Source organism: Marmota flaviventris, chromosome 10 (assembly GCF_047511675.1).
Source record: "Marmota flaviventris isolate mMarFla1 chromosome 10, mMarFla1.hap1, whole genome shotgun sequence".
Taxonomy (NCBI): Eukaryota; Metazoa; Chordata; class Mammalia; order Rodentia; family Sciuridae; genus Marmota; species Marmota flaviventris.
This window is the reverse complement of record NC_092507.1, coordinates 106,328,344-106,346,070: the sequence shown is the minus strand read 5'-3', so window position 1 is coordinate 106,346,070 and position 17,727 is coordinate 106,328,344. Positions and strand designations below refer to the sequence as shown.

Genomic DNA, 17,727 nt, shown 5'->3' with positions numbered 1-17,727 from the left:
AAGGCACCTATCATAAAGTTCTTTGTTTTTCTTTTCCTTCTCTGCTTCAGACTGATTCATTTATAATACGTGGCTTCAAGTTCACTGATGTGTCCTCTTGCTGTGTTTCACCTTTTGTTAATTTCATCCAGTGAACTTTCATTTCATCATTTCATATCTTTTTCCATTTTAAAAGAACAGGTGGTTCTTTTTTGTACTATTTTTCCATTACTATGTTTCCTTGAAATGCTTGGACATATTTGTAAGAACTGTTTTTGCATGTTTGTTAATTTCCATTATTGTTTTCAACTTGAGGCTCATTCCTATTGACTGACTTTACTTCTCATCATTGGTCACATTTTCCTTCTTTGTGTTGTGTCTAAAAATTATTTACTTGCTTATTAGATATTATTAATTGTATGTTGTCTCAATCTTTAACTTTTTAAAATAGAGGATTATGCTTTATTTTTGTAGGAAGTTGTTCAGATGATCTTGATTATTTCACAACTTGTTTATAAGCATTTCGTTTGTGTGAGTCTAGAATAGGCCTTTTTTGAGAGACATTATCATCTTACTCATAAGATATGACCCTGCAGGAATTTCTTTTTTGTGCTCAGGGTGATTAATATGGACTCTCTATCTTGCTGGTTAGAACACAATTATCTCCCAAAGCTGTGTGAACACTCATCATTGTTCAGTTGGTAGCTCCACAGTCTTCCTTTGCCTGCCTTTTTAGAACTTTACATATGTACAAGACTCAACTGAACATCTGCCTAAATTTCTGGTTCTCTTTTTCTATTTAACTTGCACAACTTCTACTTATCTGGGCCTTCCTGAACTGAACTCTATATCATCACCTGCCAAGACTATTACATTATGCTTTGGTTTAGAATGTGGCTGCAAGCCGAGAGCCAGAGCTCACAGATTTGACCTCTGATATTTCCCTTCTCTCAGGGATCCCAGGCTCACGCACCTGTTATCCATTGTTGAAAACATGCTTTCATATGTTTGTTCAGTTTTCTAGTTGTTTATGGAGGGAAGGTAATTCCCTGTTACTCCATCATGGCTGAAATTGAAGGGTTTTTGTTTAAAGAAATTGAGAGAAAAATATTTATATTCCTTGCATATTTAGGACTTTGAGATCCCTTAATTTTTTTCTATATCTAAATCTTTGGTCTGAAGAATGCTTTTATGATTTATTATAGTCATGTTTACTGGATTGATTTCTCTCAACTTTTCTTTATCTAAGAATATCTTTATTTTGCCTCCATTTTTGAAGTGCATTTTTCACTGAATATAGATCTCTAGGATTACAGAGAATTGCAGCACTTGTGGATTTTGAATCTCAGCACTGTAACCTCTTGTCTTTTATTTCCCAAAATCCCTCATATGTTTGATCCTGCTTGATGATAAGGTTATATTCTTTCATCAATTTGTGGTTATTTCTTTGATTTTTTTTCTGCCATTCTTTCTCTCCTCTCCAAGCGGTCTGTGAGTACACATATGTTAGACGGCTTGATATTTTCTATTAATTTTTCTTTGACCTGTTTTCTTTCTGTTATTCACATTGGACAATTTATATTGATCTATATTCAATTTAGTGATCCTTTCCTTTGCCACCTTCAATCTTCTATTAATTTTGTTCACTGAATTTTTCAATCAAATATAGTACTTTTTAGTTCTAGAATTTCCACTTGATACTCTTTTTCTTTTAGAGTTTGCATCTCTTTGCTGAGAGTCCCCATTTTCCTTTACGTCCTTGAGTATATTTATAATTGCTGCTTTAAAAGTTCTTGTTTGACCATTTTGACATCTGAGCCATCCCACAAAATCTGTTTCTATTAGCTCTTTTATTTTCTCTTGTCTATAAGTCACACTTTAACATCTCTTTTTGTATCTAGTGATTTTTTCATTGCATAAAAATTGTAGTAATACATTACAAACTATCTATAGAATGTTATTTTCCTCTGAAAAAAAGTCTTCTGGAAGACTAGTAACTTGGCTGGATTCAAGTACCAATGTCTGTTGCCCCTGAGTTGGCAGCAACTGAAATATATGCTTAGTGTCTTCATTTTTCCAACTATTGTTTTCCACCTGGTTCTGGAATTTCTCCCACAGTTTTATAAGTCAATAATTAGCCAATAGTTGGGTAAAATATATACATGAAAAATTTGGGCCCCCCTCTGAGACTTTTCTAATGATTTTCTCCCTAATTTGCAGCCACTTAGGCAGCCCCAAACCCTGTCTTTTGATACTTCATAACAAAGACTGGAGCTTTCTGCTTGAGCCCCAGTCATCCTGCACCATGCACCCTGGGATGTATGCTCATGTGTATAAATCCTATTCAGTTGCCCTATTTCATAGGTTGACATCCGTCCAATTTCTGCTTTCTTTTGGTCACTCTTCGGTGTCTTTAAATGGTTATTTCATTCAAAGTGCATCACTGTTACTTGTAGGAAAGTTATTATGATGCAAGTTGCTCTATCATTACTAGAAGCACACACTTACATTGCTTTTAATCTACCCCAGTCAGATTAAACAGTATTTTCAAATTACATACCTGGAAGACTTTCCATGAGAAAGAGAGGGTGATTTTATAAACAATTTCATTTTCTAACACTCATGAAAACATTTTTACTGTCCCATTTAAGCCCGGTTCATTTTTCCACTTAAGCAGAAGAGGTACCTTTTGAAATACCTATGATTTATCTCTGATTATTCTTTGATCTTTAAGTTCAGTCTGTCTGAGTACATAGTTATTTTGAATTTTCATCTTCTCTCTGAGTGTTATGCATAACCAAACCAATATGTTTCTGGTATTTTGAATCAACCAGCCCTGAAAACAACTTAATCTTTGCTAATCTGAGAATTACAATGCTGATATTATGTAGATGATGAGGGAAAATTGGCTCTTAGGACTTTGTAGTGAAAAAAGAGATCATTATAAAGAGACAAGAGATAGGAATTGTTTCACAAGCCTCTGGACTATTTCCTTTTGTTTGTGTAAGGTCATTGTCCTTATACCTGGGGAAGAATGAAAAAACTTCTACACTGTGGATCTGTGTCCTTCTGGATAAACCCAACCAATTCCAGCAGTTTCTGCCCCCCAGGCAAAGGACTGCAACCACTAGAATGAGTTCTTGCAAACTACTATGTTTCTTGGACCTGAACTTTTAACATTCCACATTCCTCATTTTAATCACACCAAAGTGCACTTATTAAGGTCCTGGCTGAGCATGGTGTTGTACCCAGCAAGTTAAGCATATGAGTCTCTGTTGTCAAGGCAGACAACATCAGGATGAAGAAATACAGACAGCTCAACATAAACATTGAATGATGATTCCTTTGTGTCTGTGGTCTACTGTACCTACAGGATGCCAAACATCTGGATGAAAGATGTAATATTCAGTTAGGAGTCTTGCTGTTCTTCCAGATAATCGAATAGACTTTTATATAAATTGTATAAACCCAGCAATTATAATCGTTAGACCAACTTATATAACGATTTACAACTGCAGAGTGTGTGTGTGTGGGTGTGGGTGTGTGTGTTAAATGTATGTTTGCGTGTATGTATAAAGACTGGTTTAATTACCATATCTTTGTGGAATAGGCTTATTGATCCTATTTTACAGAGAGAAACCCGAGAACTTTTATCAAACGTGTATTGATCTCATACTCTGTGACAGACGCAAGGCTACAAAGGAGAAGCACAACAATCCCTGCCCTAAAGGGGCTCACAGGCTAGGGAGGAGCTCGAGATCAAATGAACCTGACTTGCCCAAGGTCACACAACTAGTTACTGTCAAATCTGGGACTCCATCCAACTTTTCTGGCACCAAGTCCAGCACTCTCTTCACAGCTGCCTTCAATAAGGGCCAGATGCACTTAGAGAGCAGTGACTCCAAAGGGGACGGGACAGGGGACCAATGGAGCTGGGAGAGTCTTATTATTAACACAGAGATCAGAAATGAAGTACAAGTCATTAAAATTACATTTATGAAGACCATGACCAGACATTGGAAAATGCTTTTGATGTAATGCTGCAGGGGTGGAGAGGAAAGAGGGAACAGAACACCAACGGCATGTGTACTGTCCAGTTGACACACACATGGGCGGGCACAGGAGGAGAGCATGGGCAAACTTAAACAGCTGTTTTTTTGTATTTTTTTCCAGGGGGAAGGGTTGTGGCTGCACTTTCCCTTTTTTCTTTCTTTCCTTCTTTTTTCTAAGCCATAAACTGTGTCACTTTAGAGTTTTGTATGTATTGCTAAAATATAATTACAGCTAGGAAAAAAAAATAGCACAGAAAGATGAAGCCTTCCAAGTCAAACAGACCCGGATTCAGATCACCATTGTGCAATGACTATCTGTTTGATTTGGGGGAAGCTACTTAATGTGTCTGTGCCTCAGTTTCTTTGGTTGACAATAATGTGAACTTTGCAGGATTGTATTGGGAATTAGCAATTATGTGTTAGACACCTAGTACCCATAGCAACCACTCTGCCAGTAATTATTTTTATCATCATTATTATTATAGAGTATGAACCAGGAGGAACGTGTTGGCGGCAGGCAGGCATTGCTGGACCTGCTGTGAGGCATGGGTTTGACCACGAGTCTGCAGTGGCATTTTTGAAACAAAGAAAAGTAACCCGGAATCATCTTGATCAACAGCAATGAAAAGAATTGAGCCAAGTCCTAGGGATATAAATGTGTAAAAAATTCTACCTTACCTTAAAGGGATTTATCATCAGTCTGTATACATCCTCAATAAACATTTATTAAGTACCTCCTATATACCAGAAACTAAAAGAAGAACTAGTGGGCTGAGGTTGTGGTTTAGTGGTAGAGTGCTTGCCTAGCATTGTGTAAGGCACTGAGTTTGATTCTCAGCACCACATATAAGTTAATAAATAAATAAAGGTCCATCAACAACTAAAACAAAAAAAAATTTTTTTTTAAAAAGAAGAAGAAGAACTAGTGGTATAAAGCTAAATAGGACTCTTACTATGCTCAGTGGGGAAGAAACAATCATGGAAACAGATTAAACACAATAGAGTGGGGCGAGTGTAACCATAAACTTAGGCCTATGGGAGTGTAGATAAGGATACACCTCATCCACCTGAGTGAGGCAAGAGAAGGAAAGATTGGGAAGAATTTCTGGAGCCAGTGGTCCCGGGCTGAGGCTTCAGTATAAGCAAGAGCAAGTTAGAATAAAGGACCAGGTGGAACCGAGTAAAGCATCCCAGATAATATATTAGAGAACCACAATCACAAGTTCTGTTTTGCCAGAACATAGAATCTGAAGCAAGGCCTCAGTGAGGTTGGAGAGGCAGGTAGCAACCAACTCATAGGAGTTTTTGTCCACCTTATCCCAGAACGAGGAAGGATTTGAAGCTGAGCAGTCAGGAGTGAAAGTATCCACATTTGCATGCCAGACAAAACCCTTGGAGCCCTGTAGAGGAAGGATTTGAATGGGAGGAGCCCAACTGCTATTAAGGGACACTCTAAGAGTTCAGGCGAAAGCTGAATCAGGAGCAGGATGACAATCCTGGGGTGGAGAGGAGGAAGATGGGAACCAGATGGCAGGACCATCTCTAATGATCCCTAGAGTCTAGTGAGGAACAGAAAGGAAATAATTAAACCGGAAGAGAACTTGCTACAGACACAGCTTGGGAAAGCTTCCTGGTGGAGGTAGGCCATGAGAGCCCATTAAAGAAGAGGACAGAGGGGAGATGAGGGGCAGATCCCACACAGGGGGAGTGGAACTCCCAAAGCCAAAGAAGCCGTCATATTTGGGCTCTGTCTACAGAAGTGGAGGGGTTGACAGTCGAGTGTGACCTTTGACATACCCTCCACATTATATATTGTCACCCCTGGCAGGGGGACAGCATCTATGGCAGGACAGGTTAGATTTTCTCCACCAAACCCCCTCGTTTCCTGCAACTAGACACAGACGACAACCAGCTCAAAGTAGAAAATGATTCAGAAATTCTCCTACATTGAAATCCAGAAAAATAGAAGACAGAGTTGTTCCTGCTGGCATGGAACATCTGGTGGTCTCATGATGATGACCCCATGCCCTGGAGGGACGCCCCCTTTGCTCTGCTCCTGGCTCATCCCTCACCTCCAGCCCCACTCCCTGCCTTATAGGGATGGGCAGAAGTGATTGACGAGCTGTGCCAAGAAAGAGAGAAGGAAAGGCAAGATGGAGGAAGGCGAGAGAAAAGTGCTGAAATGACCGGTAAAGGGGTCAAAGGAGTGGGGAAAGAGAGCCCCCAAATGAGAAGTTTCCTTACCAACCTGGACATTTGATGGCTGCTCTAAGGGTTAGAACAGGATGACAGACTTTCTCTGTGAAAGGTCACATGGCAAATATCTTAGTCTTTGAGGAGCATTCAGTCGGCGTCTCAACCACTCAACTGTACCAGGGTGGAAGGACAGCAGTCACACATGATACATAAATAAATGACCACACCTAAGTTTCAGTAAAACTGTATTTATGCACGCTGAGGTTTGACTTTCATAAAATGTTTACATGTCACGAAATATTATTCTTTTCCACTTTTTTCAGATCGGTTAAAAATATAAAAATCCTTCTTAGCTTGAATATAAAAATAAGCCACAGACTGGATTTGGTCTGTGGAGTGTGACTTGTCATCCCTGGTTTAAAAAAAGGATCTCATGACAGATGAGGAGCTGGGGTGGATCATCTAGTGTCGAGGGGCTTCTTCCCGTCCAACATTCCTGTAGGTTCTGTACAGCATGGGATATTGCACTGAAGTTGATGGAAAAAAAACTATTTTCCATATTTCTTTGGATTTTGTGGATGCTTTCCTGGCTCATAGTAAGTTGTTGAGTAATGGACTATCCCAGCCTTCTATAACTGAGAATGTAGTAATGGGGTTGTACATTGCTTTTATATTAACTAAATTTTAAAATACTGTTTCCTGCGTTTCTATGAACTATATCATGCTAATGAAAATATTTGAAAAATATAATTATAAAACAAAAGAAATAGATAGCCTGGCCATTATATTCTCTCTGACTACTGAAAAAGCCAGATGACACTGGGACCAGGCCACTTGATCAGCTGGACCTCCTTGTGGTCTCCATTGCACATCCGGGAAATGGGCAAAACCCCATGAAGGAGGGAGGTAGGTAGGTAGATAGATAGATAGATAGATAGATAGATAGATAATCAAGGGGTCAAGGGCAAGAAGAGAAGTCCCTAGGAAAAAGGTACATGCCATTAGTTTTTATTCCTGATGCTCCTCCTGTCCTCAATCGACCCTTATGACAGAAGGAGCCAGCAGTCACTGCACCAAGGACCTAAGAAGTGTGATCCACAGAACTCCAACCCGGAAGGATCTTGCCAAGGGGATTTCACAGAACCAAAAATGGCAGACATTGTTACGTCCATTTCCAATAAGTCAAAGCTCACAAGACTTGCCGGACCCTCACCGCCATGCTGTGGGAAAGATGGATGTACTTTTCCCACCTGCAGGCTCCAGGCGGAACCCATTTTCTGCCATGAGGAACGAGGCTGGTTCGGCTGACTTCCCACAAATCTGGTCCTGAAAGAAACTCACAGTCCCGCTGAAAACACATTCATCCTCCTCTCCCATTTGATCTTTCTCCCACATGCCTTTTGGATTAATGCTGGCATTTTGTTTCCATCTGTTTCCAACTCTTGGCTAGAAATGTAAAAGTCCAGCTCTGGCCCTCTACAGGGCTAGGGGCTCTGCAGCAGGGTGCCTCTCGGGAGTGGTGGGGGGCTGCAGGAGATCTGTGGAACATCAACTGCTTGTCATATTTTAAGTCAACCGACACCAAATGAGGACCTCCTATGTGCTGTGTATGTGCTCCTATGTGCTCCTATGGTTCAAATCCTCACAGTGACCTACAAGACCTAAATGTGCCCCCCACCACCACCTCTCTAACCTCCTCTCCTACAAAGCCACCATGGTCTCCTTGCTTATCTCCCTCCAACCCACCAGGAAGGCTCTCTCCCTGGAATGGCTAACTCCCGCACCTTAAGTCTTCATTTAAACTCCTCCTCCTCAGCAAGGCTCTCGCTGACAGTGCTGTTGGCGATTGTGACTCTCCCGCAGAACCTCCATGCCTTCCCAGCCAGCTCTGCCTTTTTCTTTTGCATTTCACATATCCCCTGCTGCCTTGGCCCAGTTCCTTAGAAAATGCATCTGGGAAGGATGCCATTCTAGAGACGCAGAAATGAGAGAACCAATAAGGAAGGGGTGGAGGGAAAAGGAAATGTAAGGGAGCCATTTCCAAATGACCATAGCTTTGGAACAAGTCAATGGCGCTATCCCACCAGACAACTTCAGAAAAACTGCATGAAGCTAATGCATCTTCAGTCTGCCTAGAGGAGGAAGAGAAAGCAATGGATCCTTCAGCATCTGTCCTCCATTGGTCAAAACATGCCCTAAGGGTGTGGTACCCTCACACTTCCAGATGATGAGAAAGAACATGGGTTGGCACACGCTCCCTCACCTGCGTGGCACAGGGAAGCCTCAGAGGGAGGAAGGTGGTGATGAGAGCTATGAAACACAGGCAGCAGGCTGGAGGTGATGGGGCTGCCTGTGAGCCATAGGAGGGACCAGAAGCAGTCCCTGCTATGGGTCCTTGGGCCTTCAGGAGTGGCAGGGATGGTGGAGGAGGCACCCGTGGCTCCAGGATTGCAGGGATGGACGGAGCATAAATTGAAACCCACACAACCTTCCAGTATGGCGCCCATCTCCCCTGGCCAGAACTTAAGTATCTGATCTGTTGAGGTTCCCTGGTGCATCTCAAGAGTCTGGCACATGACAGGTCTTCAGCATACTGTTGAAAAAATGGAAGGGTCATGATAATGAACGAGATACAGACTCTGCCCTCAAGGTTCATACAATGCCAGGGAGACAGACAAGTGAATGGATCACTGCAGTACAGAATGGGGCGTGTAGTGCTATAGGCAGGCCAGGCAGCTTGCAGGAACACATAACAGAGCTTTGGGCAATTCATCTCTGAGTCCTAGTCTTCAACTTCATGTGTGACAAGCTGTGCCAGCCCAGTCTCTCGGATAAAACAAGAACATCAGAATAGGAAGCAGAGATCTGGACTCAAAACCCCACCTCAGCCACTAATCGGCTGCAGGAATTCCCAAGAATTACCTAATAATGATAATAGTAATGACTATTTTTCAAGTACTCACTTTTGCCAGGGCACAGGCTGAGTGATTTCCATTTATTTTCTTCTTGCATTCTTAGAACAATTTAATGACAGAGATGTCATAGTTTTAACTTAATAGAAAACTAAACTGAGTGTGAGAAAATTCAACAGACCTATCCAAGCTCTGCTGGCTAAGAAGTACCAGAACTAGGATTTGAACTTGAAACTAAGTCTAAGTTTATAATCACCTTCCTCCAGCACCATACCACTAGTGCCCTATTTTGTAAAATGAAGATACAGCCAGATCATCTTTAAAGTCTTTTCCCATTAAACCGCTTCCTAAAATTGTCGAAGTCAAAGTAACCAGCCCAGACTTGGAAGAAAATGATTGGACACCATCCAGAACTGTGAGCCATCAACCATGTGTCAGTCACCAACAGCCTACTTTTAGCCACAGACCCATGGCACAAGTCTCTCTCTTCTGTCCATGAGGATATGCACAGGAGACTTGCCTGAGGTGGGATCCTAAAGACACACAGAGTGTCCTTGAGCTCCACATTATGCAACATGATTTACGGAAGCCCAACTACTCACTCATTATAGACGTCTGAAGGTTGGAAGACACCAGAGCAAGTGTGTGGGAGCCTGTGACTGCTCAGTGACTTATGGCCTCTGTCACCAATCTGCATACACATGATCCAGTAGAAATACAAGACGAACCACATATGTAATTTTACATTTTCCAGGAGCCACATTTTTAAAAAGTAAAGGGAAAGAGGTGAAATTAGTATTTTGTTTAACCCAATACATCCAACATGTGATCAACATAAAAACATTGAACTACTTTACATTCTAGTCTTCATACTAAGTCTTTGAACTCTGGTGGTGTATTTTACACTTACAGAGCATCTCAGTTCAGACTAGCCACATTCCAAGTGCTCAACAGCTACCTGACCTGGGGACTGTGGTCACCATATTTGGACAGTGCAGGTCTAGGGTGTGCTGGTGTTGATGGAGGACACACACACACACCTGCACAGAAGCACAAGTGTGCACACCACCCACAGTCATCCCAGAGCAGCACAACTAACAAGAAACTTTGTCAAATCCCTGCAGCTGCAGCATCAGGACCAGCAAAATACACAAGCTACAGCCCCTCACCCAGGCATCTGGGCGCAGCACGGGGAGCAGCCCGGATCCAGGGGAAACAGATACCTGAATTCATATACCGTGTAGACAAAGGAAAGGAAGTCAGTCTCTTGTGGGGGAAAGAAGACATCTGGCCGGCTGCCCTTTGAAGTTCAGTTTACCTTCTATTATCTAGAGTAGAAGACCAAGGAAAAGAACTGGAGGCCTTTAAGCAATTGAGGCAAGAGGTCAGAGGTCCTTGGTCAGTTCCTTGGGAAATGAGTTGCATATGAGATTTGAAAGAGAGAAGAAAATTGTTGAAAATTCATAAAGTTAACAATTTGTGCATTTAAATGGTGTCAAACCACAGGGGCCGGAAGTCCTAATACATTAATGAAAGCCTCAGCCCTGAACTCAATTACCCTGAAATTAATTGCTGCTTAAAACAGACCCACAGAAGCAAGGGGTAGCTGTTTTTTAAAACTAAAGGACTTAGACACTGCGGGGGGGGAGTGGGGGATTGTGGTTTTTTCAAGAATGGGACAGATTGGAATGGATTTTTTTAAAAAGAGAGAAAAAATATTTCCAATCTTCCTTTGTAAGTTTCTACATGCCAACCAAGCATGCATGCGATGATGAAGGGTGACTTCTCTGCCACCGAAAGGCTTTCCTGGCACCCTCCCTCAAGTGTCACATCACACACTTCCCCAGGCTGGGCTGCAATGTGCACATGCCGAGCCCGTGCTCCCAGCCCCCACCACAAAGGACCATGCCATATGGGCGACACAGCAGAATTGCTCTTGGGGAGTGTTTACTTACTACATTGCGAGGTGGAGACCAGAGCCACATGGAAGGCACATGCAGGAAATGTGCTGTAATAATCTTATGTTTATAATTCTGAGAGGATGGCAGCGTCCAGGATGGGATTGATCAGGTTCCAAATCTATTTCCTGGAGTCAAATTTAAAAGAGAGATGTTCGGGGCAAAATCTGTAATGATGTGGATACATTGCAACAAGCTACAAGGTTATTTCTATTGGTGTTTGTACAGATTTCTAAAATCTGTCGTTTTCTTCTCACATGAACTAGCCCATCCCTGCCAAAGGTATAGACCTCTGCTAACTGCTGCCTGCGATGTATTCCTATCAAATTCGAAAAACATGATTTTGGAAAGAGTTTATTTGCAGGACAACAGTCTCCTGTTGCCTCCTTTATCATTTTGTTGTTGTTGAGATTTTAAGCATCATCATCTGGAAAATCTGTTCTATTGTCACTGATGTTAACCATCCACCCAATACAGGTCCAATTTTTTAATTTCTCCCTGAGACAGACCAAATCTTAGAATAGGTCTGCTCCTATTATCTGGCACACCCATCCAAGAAGACACTCTGGGACATGAGGAGTCTCTTCAAAACCTTTTGTCTGAGCTGGCTGCTCCCCTGGGGCTGCTTTGAGTCACTGGTCCCCATTGTCTTAGAATGAAAGTTTTTTAGGACTTTTTCTGGGAAGTAGATTTCTGGGCTTCCTAGCACTGCTTTTCAACTCTAGTCATATGACTCATGTAAAAGCTGTGAGGGATCACTGAAACGCAGGTGAACTGGAAAACTCACTAGAAGGATCACAAAGAGTCACTCATGCCATGGACACAGCACTTCACAGTTTATAAAAAAAAAAAAGATTCCATACACAATATCTCACTTAACCTCAACTGCCTAGCAAGATTGAGACCGCACCCTCTTGTTAGAAGACAAAAGCCGAGGCCTGGTGTGCTGACACATCTCACCCGAGGTCACACACATAATTCATGGAGCATCCAGGAATTGGAAAAGTTCTTCAGACAAGACACACAGCCTGTCTCTGTCCAAGTATCTCCTCTTTTGAAGAGTAGCAAGTTCATTCCCAACACCAGATATAGTTGCATTTATCCTATATCTTCATCAAACTCTTGAGCATATAACACGTGCCTAATTGCAAATTAGCATGCCCCTTTTACCTAAACGATTTCTAAGCACCTTCCTCATGGCTGTTTGATGGTGTTCAGGTGAAATGATTTGAATGTTTACCCAAAATGAATATAATAAGAGGAAAAAAAGTAATATTTCAACCAAACATTTTATTGAGGTTCTCCAGTGTGAGAAAAAAAATACTTGCTGCCTACTCTAGAGAACTTCCTATTGTTTCAAGAGAAAAGCTGCAGATTGCAGAGGGTCCCAGATGCACATAGAGTAACAGAACAAGAGTTGTCACTATTGTCAAAGACATGAGATGAATCCTGAGCACAGGGGGCACCATGGAGATTTTGTGAGACGGAGGAATATGAGCAGGCCCTGGACCGTGACTCCCAGACTTTCCCAAAGACAAGTTCACCTGGTCCAGGCCTTCTAAATCAGAATTTCCAAGAGAAACGCCTGCTAACCTGTGCCAGGTGATCCTTCTTCTACGGAAGGCCGGAAACAGTGGGGGTCATGAGCAAGACCCAGAGGCTAAGATGCTTCGGCTGTTCCGGGGCATAGGGAGAGGTAGGAAAATATGATGAAAGAGAACAGGAGAGGTGAGACTAAAGTGAGGTAAATACCAAAAGACTTAATTCCAAAATAAGAGCAGGACTTAGTGGCCATCAGGGAAAATATGACTCCAAAGAAGCCTTTCGTGGCCATGGTAAAGTGGGAAGGCCCCGAGTCTGCAGGAAATCTGGGTTGAAAACTCAGTTCCACAAGAATCTCACAGTGCAAGATCATTTCTTTGGTCCCTTGTTTCTTCCTCACTTACACGACAGTAATATCTCATAGAGTCCTTATAAGGGACTTAATATGTGTCCAGCCCTGTTCTACATATTTTTTTATATTTTAACCCATTTCATTCTCATAGTAACCATGTAAGGATGTTTCTGTTAATGCCCTGACTTAACACATAAGAAAACTGAGGCAGAAAGAGGTTAAATCACCTGCCCAATGAGTAACTGACAGAGCTGAGACTCCAACCCCAGCATCTGACTCCAGAGCTAGCATCCTTAGCCACTATTCCTTACCACCTCTGGGGCAGAAGCAGTGATGGCCAGTGCAGAAAGAACAAGGAGTGGGTACATGTGGGGGTGGGGTGAGGAGGCGGTAAACCATTTCAACGGAGTAAGAGATTTGGGGTATGACAATGGCAGATTCTATGACAGAAGATGACTCTGGGCTGGAGCAGGTTAGGAAGTCTTTATGGAGGTCCATCTGCCAAGGGAGGAAGCCCAGAGGAGAGATCAGTGTGGATGGAGACTGTAGAAAGGCACTTTCAGGTGTAGCCAGAGTGTCAGGGAGGCCTGTCTGAGGAGGGTATGCCTCAGAGGAGATGGGAAGGGGCTGGGTAGGTGTGAGAATCTGGAGACCAGTGTACCCAGAGCACACTAGACAGGGAAGAGGTAAAAAGGGACCAGAGCCAGCAGGGACCCATCACTGAGGTCCTGGAGGCCACTGGGAGTTTGGATTTTATTCTATGAGCAGTAGAAGACATCAAAGAGCTTTAAGCAGGAAAAAAATAAATAAACCACAATCCAATTCATGTTTTATGAAAAAAAAATACATCTTTGAACAGATGTGAGGAAAATAAATAGCTTACAGGGATGCAGTTGGAAGGTGTGGCTGTTGAACAGGTAAGAGAGGGTGGCTCACAGACAGGTGGTAGCCATCAAGGTGGGAACAGGAGAAGGACTTGTTTTAGAGACAGAATTGACAAGTGCTTATAACTTTGTCCCCAGTACCATTGCAAGACAAGTTCCATAGACAACAGTGAGGTTTAGACCACAAGTAACTGACCAATTTGCCAGGCAAAGGAAGAGGACACGCAGCCTGTACCAGTGGGAAGGACCGAGAGACACAAAGAGATGCTCTGTCTTCCCGGGAAGCAGAGGTTCGTGCACCTGAACCTGACGGGAGAGTGAGAGAGCCAAATTCTCTTAGGCGTGTTTTTTTTTTTTTGTTGTTTTTTTTTATGAACCTGAACTGAGGGCAGTGATCCAAACAAGAACAATGCTTGTTCTGTGGAGAGTTGAGCATGATCCCACACGGGCACTCGCAGACAGACAGCTAGTGACTGAGGATGCCCTGGGACATGACCCCGTAGGAAGGACCCTGAGTCTCAAACAGGGCTGGGGAAGGACATGGCCAGCAGAAGCAACACAGTCACCTGCAGAGCACAGGAACAGGGAAGAGGATGCAGGGGCTCCAAGGAGAGCCCTCATTTGTGAGTCAATGTCTGTGCCTTGGAATCAGAGCCAGGGACAGGGTCTGTGGAATAGGAGTCAAGCTGCTATTGGATCCAGAATTCTCAGCAATATATGTGCTTTTTAATAGATGTTTCCCTCTAAATAAAACCAGTGACGTCTTAATAAATTTCTCTGCTCACTTCCTAATCTTACTCCTTTTCTTTCTTTATTTAATACATAGTTATTGATACCGTATCCTAGATCAGAACTTCTCAAACTTTAACATGCAAGTGGCGTCAGGCCAAAATGCAGATTGTGCTTCAGAGGTCCAGGGTAGGACCCGAGGTTCTGCATTCTTAATTCTCTGGTGATATTGATGCTACTAGTCTTGAACCCCACTTGCAATAGGGACTGGATCGATTAAATGTTCTTTTCTCCTACCTCTTTTCTCACTCCACTTCAACTGAATTCACTCACTGTTTGACTACCTGCTGTGCACAAGGCAATGGGTTATGTATTCAGAGAGCAGACTGATAGACAAACGAATAAGATATAGTGTTGCCTTTAAGGAATGAGAGTCTGGTTGGAGTTAGAGAGAAAGATGGCCATTAACGGAGTCCAAGGCCTACCCTCTGCCAAGCGGCATACCACGTTGGAATCCACGTTGGAATCACGGGCATTGCCCTACTTAATCTTCACTATGACTGGAAATAGGAAAGGCTCTATCTTTCAGAGAAGGATAACCATTCTAGGAAAAGTCAAGTATACCAGTTCACACAGCCCCTGAAAAGCTGATTCAAATTTGCTTCTGTCTGGCTCTAAAATTCAAACTCTTTCCATAAAGCCACGCTGGTGATATAAACATCTAAACATCCCAAACACTGAGTGTAATAGGATGTATGCAAGATGAGAACTACGAAAGGAACTTGCTAGAGGAGTTGATGGGGGGGTGGGATGGTAGGCAACTGCAATATAGACCCAGTGTAGAAAGATATGGAATGATAGCCCTTAAGTTAAATTTGACTGGTTGACCAGAAAACAGCAGCTGTGAGGGTTTCATGTTGAAAATATATTTTTTGTTTCATGTTGCAGAACAGAGACAGGTTTCCTTGTTTGTTCATAAGTTCTCCTTTTATGGCCTGCAATTCCACAGTTCACAAAGCCACTCGCCCAGCCAAAAGATGTTGGCATCTCTGGCTCGTGGCTCCAGATGCTAGCAGACATTTTGTCTGCAAACACCCAAAAGGAGGGCTTCCTGTCCCAGGAGCAATCTATTAGATGCCTGCCTCGAATTGAACAGACAGCAGAGCACAGCCTGGAAACCCCGGTTTTGAGGGAAAAATCAGCACGTGTATGTGTGCACACTCACCTCACACTGAGGGTTTCTTCCACTGTGGCCGTCACTTTCCAAAGCCCCTTCCTCTAGGGCTTGCCCGCCCACCTAGCCACACAGATGGCTCCTGCCCAGCTCCTGCCAGCTACCGCCTGGATTGACCACTAACTAGGAGCCCCCGCAGCAGCATGTCTGGGTTTCAGAAATGACTCCACTTTCTCTGTCGCTGAGTCATTGTTATTGGGCCAGGGACGGGAAGACCAAAAACCTAGGAAAGCTCACCAAAGTCTCTATCCTGAGGGCCACTCCCTGTGCTGCCACACAGAGGCTCCCCCTGAGGCTCCAGTGTGCCCAGATGGTGACAAAATTTTCCATTGCATATTTGGGACAGAAAGAACAAAGAGAATCAGGGTAGTCTGTCATTAAACACTGGAATACCTGGAAGTCAGCCCCCACCCTCAGACCTACCAGAGGGCTTTAGTCACACTTTCTCAGCACTAATGCATGCTTTCCATTTCCTGCACGGCGCACAGTAAACTGAAGCACAGAGCAGCTGCATCTCCAGACTGGTCACTGTCCCTGATCCTATTCACTTCTGGGGATAGAAACCACATCAGGAGACAGAGGCTAAGGGCAGTGTGTGAATGTGGGCTCCTACAGTCACAATCACCCCGAGCCCCAGAACAGGGACTCACAGAGCTATTTTTATATCATCTCACCCACCCCCCAGGCGCCAATGGGATGTTTTGTTATTAAGTGGATATGAGAGGAACCTGAAAGCACCAGCATTTCCTTAGCCAAACACTCTGGAGACAGTTTCTGGAACCAATGAAGTCCTGTTTCTTTGTACCAGCTGCTGACTAAGGAGATGCATTCAGTGCCCAAGGATGACACTTTAATGCAAATTGAACCCCTGCCATAATGAAAAGAGCTGAGTTTTAGGGGTGATTTGTTTAAAAGCCACATCGTAAATCAGTTGTCAGTTGCTCTCTCTTCCAGGCCTGGCAGGCTCACCTTTACACTGAATTCATCGCATCTGAAACTTGACCTCCCAGCCCCACAGCCTGCTAGAAACAACATACGCTCAATGACTTCCAGTCAGAGCAGCGAGAACTTAAATTGTTCCACATTTTTAATAAATGAGCCAGGAACCCATGGGGCAACTCCCATTGACCTGGGCGCTCAACATATTGATCAAATGAAGAGGAGAGTTGAGTTGGCAATGACCAGATTTGGGAGAAGAGTTACTAACATTGACAGGTCCAAGACTGGACAAAACGGATTCATGTTCTTAAGTGCAACCAGAGTGAATCTCAGCCTGAAGAAAAGCCCAGCACGTTAATTGCCAACAACAGCTCAGCTGGGTAGGGGGTGGGAGTAAGTGAAAGCAAAGAGGGGAGGGAGGGCAGGCATGCAGGACCACCTGCAAGGGAGGGCGGAGGGAGCCTGTGCATTCAGTGAGGAGCTGGGTCTCTGGGATTCCTTCCAGCTTCTTGCTTCTCTGATGCTAAAAAAAGAAATTTGATTGCTCAAAAAAAAAAGTAGTTTCAGAGTTTATTGTGACAGGGCCTAGGAGTTCATGCTGTAAGTCAGGATTGATGAGACACACCAGGCCCTTTGCTAACCACCAGAGACATGATGTTAATGAAGATCAACTCCCTCCTTAAGGAGCTAGCACTCTTTGGTGGAAGACAGGCATAAAAATCAGTTTGATTTTTGTAATATGATGGACAGCTACTATAGGCCTAGGCTAGGGTTAGAGATACGATAGAGAGCAAAATACCCAGCTTCTACCCCAAGATGCTTACAGTCTAGCAGAGGAGTCGGATAGGACAGAAAATTTTCATAAGGATTAGGAAAAGGTGCCATAGAAGCCCACTGGAGGCCCACCCAGATCAGGAGCTCAGGAACATGTTCCCCAAAGGAAGAGATGT

At 43.3% G+C, this 17,727-nt stretch overlaps 1 long non-coding RNA gene across 1 annotated transcript in view; it reads right to left on the bottom strand.

The window, feature by feature from the left end:
• LOC139707477 (uncharacterized) overlaps positions 1–15,942 on the bottom strand; it is a 66,935-nt gene extending 50,993 nt beyond the window's left edge. Inside the window, exons 1-2 of the long non-coding RNA XR_011709039.1 lie at positions 15,830–15,942; positions 11,095–11,225 (exon numbers count right to left, since the gene is read on the bottom strand). This is a non-coding gene — a long non-coding RNA (uncharacterized lncRNA). The remainder of the gene's footprint in view (positions 1–11,094; positions 11,226–15,829) is intronic.
• Between the last annotated feature and the right edge of the window lie 1,785 nt (positions 15,943–17,727).